General features: G+C 41.4%; 1 long non-coding RNA gene across 1 annotated transcript; it reads right to left on the bottom strand.

Annotated features, from left to right (window-relative positions):
* Position 1: 1 nt before the first annotated feature.
* LOC145454609 (uncharacterized) lies at positions 2-11,351 on the bottom strand. Its single transcript, XR_013920179.1, has 2 exons — positions 10,449-11,351; positions 2-10,385 (listed from the first exon to the last, which is right to left on the bottom strand). It is a non-coding gene; the product is annotated as an uncharacterized LOC145454609 (long non-coding RNA).
* Positions 11,352-11,395: the final 44 nt, after the last annotated feature.

Genomic DNA, 11,395 nt, shown 5'->3' on the forward strand with positions numbered 1-11,395 from the left:
ATTTTAAGTTCACTTTATTTTATTCTCATATGACTCTACTTGAAACGGGCGCCAATCGTTATTTCACAATTCTTCACTCGACATTTAGACCTGTCGCCATAGCCATCCGCTTATACACCATGCTAGCGTGGGTTGTAGGTACAATCAGGACCAAAACAGCAATTCGTCCCCCACTCCAAACGTTGGTATTGGTAGGGTTCTAACCAAGTCACAATGTTCCCAGTCACAAGTCAATCTCACTTTTATAGTTTTGACTCGAGTAAAGTCGAGTCATTTTCAATTCACCCTCGAGTCAAGTCTGAGTCCAAGTCAGCTAGTATAGGGTCGAGTCCGAGTCATAGTGTTTGGCTCGAGTACGAGTGCAAGTCGTTATGTTCACAGACTAGTTTCAACCCACATTTTTCAACTCTGCTATAGTGATATAGAATGGCTCGTATTCATAATATCGTAATTTTCATCAGTTTTCACAGTTTACGGCCCTATTTCGAAGTATCAGGACTGATAGACGAAATATAAATAATGTGGTAATTTTACTATTCTTCGAAGTTACATGGAATGTCTGTCTTGGCCGTTCTAGTCTCAAGTCATATGACTTGGTTCGAGTCGTGCAAAATGACTCGAGTACAAGTCGAGTCAATACAAAAATTGACTCGAGTCGAGTCAATTTACGCATTTGAAAAAATGACTCAGGTCAAGTCTAGTCACCAAAGAATTGCGACTCGAGTCCAGTCATGACTCGAGTCAATACAACCCTGGGTATTGGGGCCCCATAGCGTGGTCAGTTTTCAAGTTGATGACTGAATTTCGTCAATAATATTAGTAATTGCATTATATTGCTATTCATTCAGATTTACCGGTAGAGCTGGGGGCACGTAATTCATAATTATAGCATCTGGTATGTTGTTATAATTACTTTACTGTATATTGTTAATTCGTGACCTCCCGTGTTTTATATGATCAAAAGATACTTTAGTCGTCCAAACGTAGCAGACTAAAAGAAAATCTTTCGTGAGACGCACACACAAATTGTCATGTATTCACTCTTTATTCCTCTGTGAGTGCGCCGGGTGGCATTTGGATTGTTGGGGCTCAGATTAGATGGACCGGACTATTCGTCACGCCCACAGAGCGCGGCTATACTGACAATGGACACATACCCAAAGTTTTGACCAAGGTCATTCTTTGGTAGCACACTTTGTGGAGTTGAATGTTGGCCAAAATTGCATACGTCTTTTGGTGTATCGTGGCGGGGTAATGACCGCCCACGAAATGCCTATTCCTATAAATTATGCATGCTTTTTTTCTTGAGGGGGAGAGCTATGCATTTCCAAATCAAGCTATTTAGAGACATTGAATCCCGAAGCTCGACGAAAATTTTCAAGTACTCTATAATAATTTATGTTGATTTACGAAATACTTTTGAGTCCCCTTAGAGCTCGCTCCTGGTCCTATTGGGGAGTTTGGGGTGTGGAAGTTACGGACCTGGCAAGAATGCAAATCGTTGGGTGCGACGAATAGTCCTGTATAGAGTTGGGCAATGGGTGCATTATGACGTAACAAGAAAATAACGTATGATTTATTAGGAAAGTTGATATCTCATTAGACCTTTTCCTCGCAAGCCTTATATTGTATTCCAATATCTCTTCTGAGATTAGTTCTAAGAAGCAAAACAAATGTAATCGCGAGTAATCGTGATTACTTTTGAAATGTAATCGTAATCGTAATCGACTACTTTCAGATTTTGCTGTAATCGTAATCGTAATCGTAATCGCGGGATTCACAAGTAATCGTAATCGCAATCGATTACATTCGTGAAGTAATCACCCCATGTCTGACTCTGATACTCGATTTTGGCAAGCCTTGTCGGAAGTAATCGCCCAAGTTTCGCGAAGACACAGAAAATGAACTATTTTGTTTATATTTTCTGTTTCGTGACATATCATTTCATCACGCAGAATACAGACTTGTGAATAACGGAACGATGTCTTGGTGGAGCGTGACATTTTTGACTGGAGATCACTGACGCGGGGTTGGAGCAACGTGGTTTAAATTTCTGGAGGTTCGATTGGACTTGACTCTGTTACGCAATAAAATTAACCTGGAATTGATGCGTCTCAGATCAGTTTATATTCGAAATCATTGGGGGCGGTTGGACCGAAGGGCACAAGGCAAAAGCTATAAATTTAAGATCGTGATTTAGACGGAGATGGCCAACAGTTGGTTTTCAAAATATTTGTAGCGCTTAGTTAGTGAAAGTTTGGTTTTTGTGGCGATTAGAAAGTTCTCAATCCTAAACTTCTCAGCGTTCTCTTCAACCTTTTTCGAAATGGTACACCTTTCAGACGTTTACTCAAAATTTGCACACCACAATCCACATTACTTATACACCGAATCTGTAGCAATTATAATCGAAATAACGAGTAACGCTGTAAGGTACAGGAAATGCCAAAATATATTGCTAAATACTAATCAACGCTCGAGATTACCGGGCCACAATAAAGCATATCGACCATGACCATACCGAAACATGAGTATCAGAGTAAAAATGCATGGCCGTACTAGATTGAACAATATAATGGATATTATACACGCTTATGCGTGTTTACTATGTGATTGCACCGATAACTCTTAACTAGCGAATGTATTTTGAAGCTGCCTCACTATAGTTCTGATTTATCAGTCCGAATAAATCCGCTCCGCACGGTTTTAAAATGCGTAGGCATACTCCCAAACTTCTCGTGGATTATTTGACGCAACTTCAACCGTGTATAGGCTACCCAAAGCCTGCATCACCGATCACAGGAGCTGAACATATAATGTGACGAATTCTCACGATTCGCTGCTACACTTTTGCTTGCAACGTGTGATCATCAACCTACGCCTTGTCAAGTTTAAAATTCTGTAGTTCTTGATCTTAATTTTGTGTCGATTCGAAAATATGTCATCCACCAGATGCTGACCTTTCTCGAGGAGTTCGACGCAAGTTGATGACTGCTTTGTCCGTAACCTTCGGTTGATTACCCGCAGACCAGAGAAGCCGCAAATCTGCCGCCCGACGCTGAGGCAGCGGAAATTTGTGGCTTTCTCGTTCTAACGCTGTGGATTCTGCTAATCTCGATTTCGCAATATTGGCTCACGAAAAAATGTCGCCAAAATCGTTTACTTTCTTTGATATGCGAACAGTAGCGAATCGATTTATTCTTTAATGTAATACTGTGTATTATTGACGTCCTCTTGCAAACATATTCGTGACTCTAGTTCTACGGCCTATACGACAGGTTCGTATCCACAATTGAACAAATTGATGATTTAATTGGCGAAATGCCGGTAAACTAATTCTAATATATTATGTTAAATGTTTTCTTGCTCTAATTCTAATTCTGATCTAATTTGTGAAATGTTTCTACGCTCCAATTTTAATTCTATTATAATTTCTGGTCCTCATGAAAATGGTAAAGGAGAACTGTATCGCGCGAAACAAGCCAAGCTTGATATACAGACATTTGCCATTCTCGTGCTCATAAGAATGAACCATATGATTTGATATGAACTGAACTTGATGATTTATTTTCCAAGTTTCCACGAATTTAGTAATTGTAATTCTAATCTAATTTGGGAAAAACTGTGTAGCTATAATTCTAATTAGAATCTAATTCGGAAAAAAATGTGTTCCTATAATTCTTATTCTGATCTAATTAAGAAAAACTAAAATGTTTCTAGTTTTCTCATTCTATGATCGTATCACGAGAGAATCGAAAGCTATATGCATTATAGCATGACGACATCTCCGAAGTTAAACCGGCCAGAAATTGTCTGTTTTGATTGTCCCAATTCGACACTTCATGTTTACTGTTTGCTTATCATCCACGAAATGCTCGTCACAGGTATAGTCACCCACATTCAGGAAGTTTTGGGAAGATTACCGAGCTCGAATTCATCACTTAGGAAAGGAAAGGACGTAGTTTATTTTTGTCCTTGATGTTTTTGCGCCATATACACCGAGTCATGATACACATACACACGATCTGTGCATATGCATACCATGAGTCCATGATGTGCATGCCGCTGGACAAGGAAGTTCAGATATAGCCTTTTACGGCTTTCTAAGTCATGCACCACCCCTCCATGCTATCCCAGTAATGCATGAGCGCCAAGCAGGGAAGTCATGGATACCAGTGTTATCAATCAGGTCTTTGGTCTGACCCGGCCGGGGATCGAACACACGGCCTACCGATCAAGAAGCCGGACGCTTCACCATTACGCTATCTTGTCGGTTAGGCAACACTGCTTGCTCCAGTAGGCCTAATTCTAATTGAATCTAATTTGGGTAAACCTGTGTTGCGAATAGTGCGGAACGGCTCGACAAATTCTCTGGTCCTACTCCGATCCTGTTTTTAAAGCTCTGGTCATATCGTAATATAATTCAAGATTATATCCTTGCCGACACTCATTTTGCCGCATTAGCTATTACGTCCTGACGACATGAACTGCTGAGTAACGATCTGTAGAAAGCTGCTTGGATTGATGTCGCGAGGACAGAAAAGGGATTTCAGGTACTTGTCAGCCGATATTAGGAAGGCGGTTTATACAGTTACAGTAACAACATCAACAAACAACGATGACTTAATAGTTTGTGAGAAACTATTGATTAATCATGAGCTCCACGATTGGATCATTATACCGCGCGGCTGAATACGCAGTGATTCCCAAACTGCGTGCCAGCACAAATTCTCCGGTATGTGCCACGAAGAATTTTGGAAAAGAAATGCATCTGTATTTTCTAAAAGGCCTGAACTCTAGCACATGCGACTTGAAGACGCTCGAACTTCTTCAACAGCTGATCAATAAGCGAAAAAGCAATTGCGGCATCGTAATAAATATAGCAATCTTTCAGCAGAAGAACAACTAATTAATTTACGAATATACCAATGCCAAAGACCTGTTTCTACAAAAGAAATTGGACGAGTTTTGGCTATTGGCTTCCAAATCCTATTTCATCTTCGGTGCAAACACAATTAAAATTGTGTGTACATATTATCGCCCGCATGGCTATATGTGAACTTGAACATGGCTTTTCTTTTTTGACTGAAAATAACAGCTGTAAACGATATACACTTCTTGGAATTAATGATAGAATGCGGGTATATTTGTCAACATTGCAACGTCGTTTCTGTTGTATATGTTCTGTTCATACATCCACAATCCACATACATCTTTTTTCAGGCAATTTTTCTCGGCGTCACTGTGCCGCCAGAGCTTTATAATTTTTCAAGTGTGCCACAAGCTGAAAAAGCTCGGGCGCCACTGGACTACAGTTTTACGGTTCTTGGGGCGTATCGTGAATGGTTCGCCCGATTACATTCAGGAAGAAACTGTATCGGGTTGAATATATTTCGAAACTGTCCCATTTATCATTTATCAAGTATGCATATGACAAATTTCAGGTGGTTGACAGTGAATGACGGAAAAAGCTCATTTAGCTTTAGAAATTTCGGATTGTGATGCAATTCTCATGTTAGAACAGCACTGCGTTGTGTACCATATATGCATTGTATAACCGTTTCCTGTAACTCGCGCGATCGAATTCAGAAAGACACTCCATCGCGTTTAAATATATCTCGAAACTGTCCGAATTTATCAAGGATGCATATGCCAAGCTTCAGGAGGTTGACACTGAATGGCAGGAGGCAGCTCTTTTAGCTGACACAAGGCTGGCACGAGCTTGCAAAACTGACGATCACCCTTGCCGCAACTCTGCGACTTCTACGAGTCACGTGCGAGCGTGGCGAGCAAATGATTCGCGGCTTCCATGTCCAATCAAAACGGTTTTAGGACAGGGATCTAGATATCCCTGTTTAGTATTACAACTCAATGAACAGATTCAGATACAGCGCAGTGTTCTAACGTGCTCATCGCACAGGCGTTGCCATAAATGCCCAGAAGTGGGCCGTCCTACAAGTTGGCTGATACGGAATCGCAATAAAGAATATCGGTCTGATGTAAATGACCATTGTAGTCGAAAAACACCTCAAATAACAACATCAAAACAAAAATGAGCAACGTCACCACGAAATCGCTATTTATTGAAGAGCATTGCATCTTTATAGCAATATTTTGCGTTCACGATTCAATGAATCTCGCTTTGCACGCAAAGCAAAGCAGCTAAGAAGGAAGAGATGGAAAGGATCATTGAGATCACCCAAATTGTACGTCAACAGAGTGTAGAAATTGATATCAAGATTTCGGTCTTGTCATCTCGCGTTTTATTCTTATTCGCGTTCGATCAATGTATTGGTGCGGATTTTCCCAGCTCACAATACAAATGCAACATACATTTGTTTTTGATAAATCGCACAATTCGCCAACTAGTTATTAGTCAGTCAGTTACATGCCAAACGGAAATCTGGGCGTGCCGCATACCCAAAAAGAAATCCGACATTGCTGCGTCACAATACCAAACTCCGTTACAATCGAAATTCGAAGCTGATTTTTGCGGGTTCTAGGACCACGAGCTCAACAAAATTAATATATTTTCGTAATCAGTACCCCAGTATCTTTCGATTGATACCAATTTTATCAAATTTCGCGCTCGACAATCCGGTCAAAAATGACCGCCAAATTGCCTTTAGCCAAATGAGAAGTGTGACGTAAACCAATCGCATTGAACTGTGAGATTTTCTTGTGTCCACACCATTGTAGGACACTATGCTTTCACCAAGGCATAAATCAAACAACATTTTAATCCAAGTGATGTCTTTACTTACGGATGTAGGATTTACAACCGCGATATGATTCTGAGTTCGGTTCATGTGCAATGTGCATGTGCAGTGCAACCATCCGGGTGTGAATACACACTGGACCTGGACCAGAATTTGCCCAGAATCAGCAAGGGGAATTATAAATTTCGGTCAATTCTTCCTTTGCGGGCGTACGGATGTATAGTATAATAGACAATGTATAAGTGTTGGGATGACTCGAGTCATGACTTGACTCGAGTCACCTTTTTCGCATAACTTGACTCGAGTCACTTCGCTAAAATGACTTGACTTGACTCGGCGTATCAGAAATATGGATTGACTCGTGACTCGAAGCAAAATTCACGAGTCAATTTCAAGTCATCCAGCAATCGATGTCGATAAAAATCACTATATCTTGCAATCGGATTGTTCGCGAAACGTCGGTGTAACCCGTGAGAGCGAGCAAACATTCAATGCTCGTGCGTTTTACTGAGCCTCTATTGTTCTCTCACAAATAAATTGACCGCTAACGAAGTGATCGGAGCTTACGCCGTCGTTAACTAGTATAGTAAAGTAATTTCATAGAAAAATGTATATTACTGTTCTCTGTTATTACCTGAACCAAACCTCTTGTTTTATAGAAATTGAATTCGAAGATAGTTTATATAGTCCTCAACCATTGGCGCAGGCTCGAAATGTATCATAATAATTTGTAAATGGTTAATGTATTGTATCTTGTATCATGTCCACATTCAAGTCGAAATACAAGCAATTACTACTAAATAGATACAGACCATCCTCAAGATTACCGGACCACGACTGACCTATCGATCTCGCTTCCCATGACATGCCGCCCTATTTCTTGTCGCTTCCTTTTCTATACTATCTTCTTTACTTTCATTCAGTGTGCATGCCTCCTCTTTACATCGCCTAGGCCAAAGTGGGTGTCCGATTCCATAGACAACTCCTAGTCGCTTCGACATCTTCCTTTCTTTTCATTGTATCGCATTTTTTGTGGTGTATTGAACTGATAAAATTGCTAATAAACCAATGATGGCTCGAAATGTATCATAATAATTTGTAAATGGTTAATGTATTGTATCTTGTATCATGTCCACATTCAAGTCGAAATACAAGCAATTACTACTAAATAGATACAGTCCATCCTCAAGATTACCGGACCACGACTGACCTATCGATCTCGCTTCCCATGACATGCCGCCCTATTTCTTGTCGCTTCCTTTTCTATACTATCTTCTTTACTTTCATTCAGTGTGCATGCCTCCTCTTTACATCGCCTAGGCCAAGGTGGGTGTCCGATTCCATAGACAACTCCTATAGTCGCTTCGACATCTTCCTTTCTTTTCGTTGTATCGCATTTTTTGTGGTGTATTGAACTGATAAAATTGCTAATAAACCAATGATGATGATGATGATGATCTTATCAATTCGTTTCTCTATTCTCTATTTTGGCTGGTAACTATAAAGGGAGGCTATATGCAATTACTTACGTAGTTCAGCATTTCTACGTATATGTATGCGATACAGCACCGTTTTGCGTGTATAATTAACTTCATATTCGCTCATCGGTTCAGAATCAATGACCACTCAATCTGTATTTCAGACAGCTAGCAAAATGCAATGATGTAGGCATGCCTCATACTTGGAAAAGGCAACTTGACTCGACTTGACTCGAGTCACCTCCAAAAATCGAGGGACTTGACTTGACTCGAGTCACCTTCGAAAATCGATTGACTTGACTCGAGTCAAAATGTTCAATGACTCGAAATGACTCCTGACTCGAAGGTAGCGACTTGATCTCAACGCTGCAATGTATGCAGTAGTAAGTATGTGTAATGCAATGATCGCCGACCTTTTTAACCAAAGGGCCACATGCAGTTTGCCAAACCCTAGCGCGGGCCACCTGAGTTGCTATTGATGAGAGAGAGAGAGAGAGAGAGAGAGAGAGAGAGAGAGAGAGAGAGAGAGAGAGAGAGAGAGAGAGAGAGAGAGAGAGAGAGAGAGAGAGAGAGAGAGAGAGAGAGAGAGAGAGAGAGATGATATTGTTTTTCGCCTGCACCATCGAGATGCTTTGATGCCAGAGTTGCGATACGGCCGTGAGGTCATCTAGTTTGCGCCCCCGTTTTTTCTTCTCCATGCTATCCGTGATTGCTGTGAACGCCTAGCAGGATAGCTGCGGATACCACGACCTACCGATCGAGAAGCCGGACGCATAACCATTACAATATCTCGCTCGATAACCATTTGATTTCTTTAAAATTGGATTAAGTAATGGGGAACCCAAGGCCCTTTCTTACTATACGCACCAAAATCACTGACATTTATGCCACTAAGAATTAGTATGCAGTGCACAGCGCATTCCATGTTGTAACTACGCGAAAATAATTCTAAGTTAACGAATGAATTCGCTCAATAATATCGGTAGGCCTATATACTTGCATATATTGTGGGGTTGTGGGTCACATTTATGCCGCGGGGCTCAGTTTGCAACGGCAGGAGCATTCGGTGCCTGGACAGCAGGGTTGCAAGTTCACAATAGATTAGCCTATACACGTATGAAATTCATATTTTGATAATATAATTAATTTCGAAAATTACCGCGTAGGCCACTCAAAACATTCAGGCCGCGGGTTGGCTACACAAGGCCGATATTCTTTATTACATATCGTAGCCCACTTCTAGACTTCATGGATCAGATGGCCCCCTCGTTGAAAACTCCTTTTCTAATGTTTTCATACCTATCAGTGAAGAAAGAAGTTTCAGCTGAAGCAGTGGTTCCCAACCTTTTTCGACCCATTGCCCCCTTTTCATGCTCAACACCGCTCATCGCCCCACAAATTTTGTGTACCGAAAATTGGGCATACAAACAGTAATCACCGGCGGGTTGAAAATTTTCGGCTCGATGTCTAATTTGACACTTTTTAACTAAATTTCCGTAGGTTGACTAAAAAAAAGGACAGCCGTTTTTACGCGTCATCGCCCACCTATCGCCCCCGTGGCCCTCTTTGTCTATTTTCGCCCCCCTATACCGCCAAATCGCCCACGTTGGGAACCACTGAGCTAAAGTCTTACCTGCCGTGTCTATAAGCTTGAACCCGATACGACATTCGGCTCGTGCGCTGTTGAATGGTATTTAGTTCTCGGAAAACGACCGTGGGGATTCTTTTCCTGATCAAAGCCGTTCTGTAGGCTTCGATCTCTTATCGTTTTAAGACAGAAGCTCTGTCCTAGAGAATGTGCTACGACACCTCAATAGCGTGAAATGACTACAGACAAATCGTGTGAACCCGCATTTCCTGAAATGTTAGATCCTCTCTAACTAGCCGTCTGGACCACTGAGCTATATAAACACACCGAGCAGGTCTCAATATTGTCTTGACATCGACCCTCAATGATACCTTTGAAACCTAATCCTTGACTACCACACTGTTCGCTGAAGATACTCACCTCCTATCTCACGCACCTACTATACCGCAAGCTTGAATGCCGTCACCCGTGATCAAATGCCCAAAGTGCATGAATGGACGTCCCATAGCTTTCGGGTTAACGCCGCGAAATCCCAATTATTGGTCGTGAACTCCTGCGATAACCCAACCGTTGACATCGCTGGCCAACCAATTTCCAACACTAAAAATACCAAATACCTTGGTGTTTAACTGGATTCGGACATGTCCTGGAAGAGTCACATACAATCACTCAAACCACAACCATCGAAGGTATGTGGTCTATTTTGCCCCCTTATAGTTACTCTCTGCCAGTCAGGGTGCTTTTGATCCTCTTCAACACTCTATTCCTATCAAAGTTACAATACGGAATTCTTTGTTGGGGTGCTTCCTGCAAGAATAAGATTGACCCACTGCAAAAACTGCAACATCGGATCATCCGTATTATTGCCAAAGCCCCACCGGGGCCTGGATGTGCAACTGACAAATCGATTCTCAAAAGATATGGTGTTCTAAACATAGAAGATATGAGGAAGCTAGAAATTGCCAAGTTTATGTATCAGTTCCATTGCGGTCAATGTCCCTAATATTTTAACGATTACTTCACCTCGGAGACAAAAGCGCACAAGTATACAGCACACGCGCGTCAATGGAGAACAACTACCATATGATCAGGACGGAATACAAGAAAACGCATTGCTCTATCAAGTATGCCGGACCGGCTATCCGACAGTAGTCGAGCATAGTCCGCATTCATGTCGAAATACAAGCAATTTCTTCTAACTGAATACTAGCCAGCCTTCAAGATTACCGGACCACGACCTAACATCGACCTCGCCCTCCGCCACATCATTTTGTCGCTTGCGTCTTATAGTCTCTGCATTACTTCTCATTCAGTGTGCATGCCTCTTCTTTACTTCGCCTAGGCTAAGGTGGGTGTCTGATCTTAAAGGCTACTCCAAGTTGTATCCACACCTTCCTATCTTTTCATTGTATCGCAGTCTGGTGATGTTTTGAAACTATGAAAATATAAATAAACTGCCTTTCTGCTGTTCTGCCGCTAGTTGCCCTGGGTAAGATCAAAGGATGAGCCCACTAGTTGCCCAACCGTGCAGTCACGTGTTTCGCAACTATATTCGACTCATTCTTAGTTTAGTTATTCATTTGATTATTAGTATTCGTTATTATTATTAT

Source organism: Botryllus schlosseri, chromosome 13, assembly GCF_051294905.1.
Source record: "Botryllus schlosseri isolate E-star chromosome 13, Bs_hap1, whole genome shotgun sequence".
Taxonomy (NCBI): domain Eukaryota; kingdom Metazoa; phylum Chordata; class Ascidiacea; order Stolidobranchia; family Styelidae; genus Botryllus; species Botryllus schlosseri.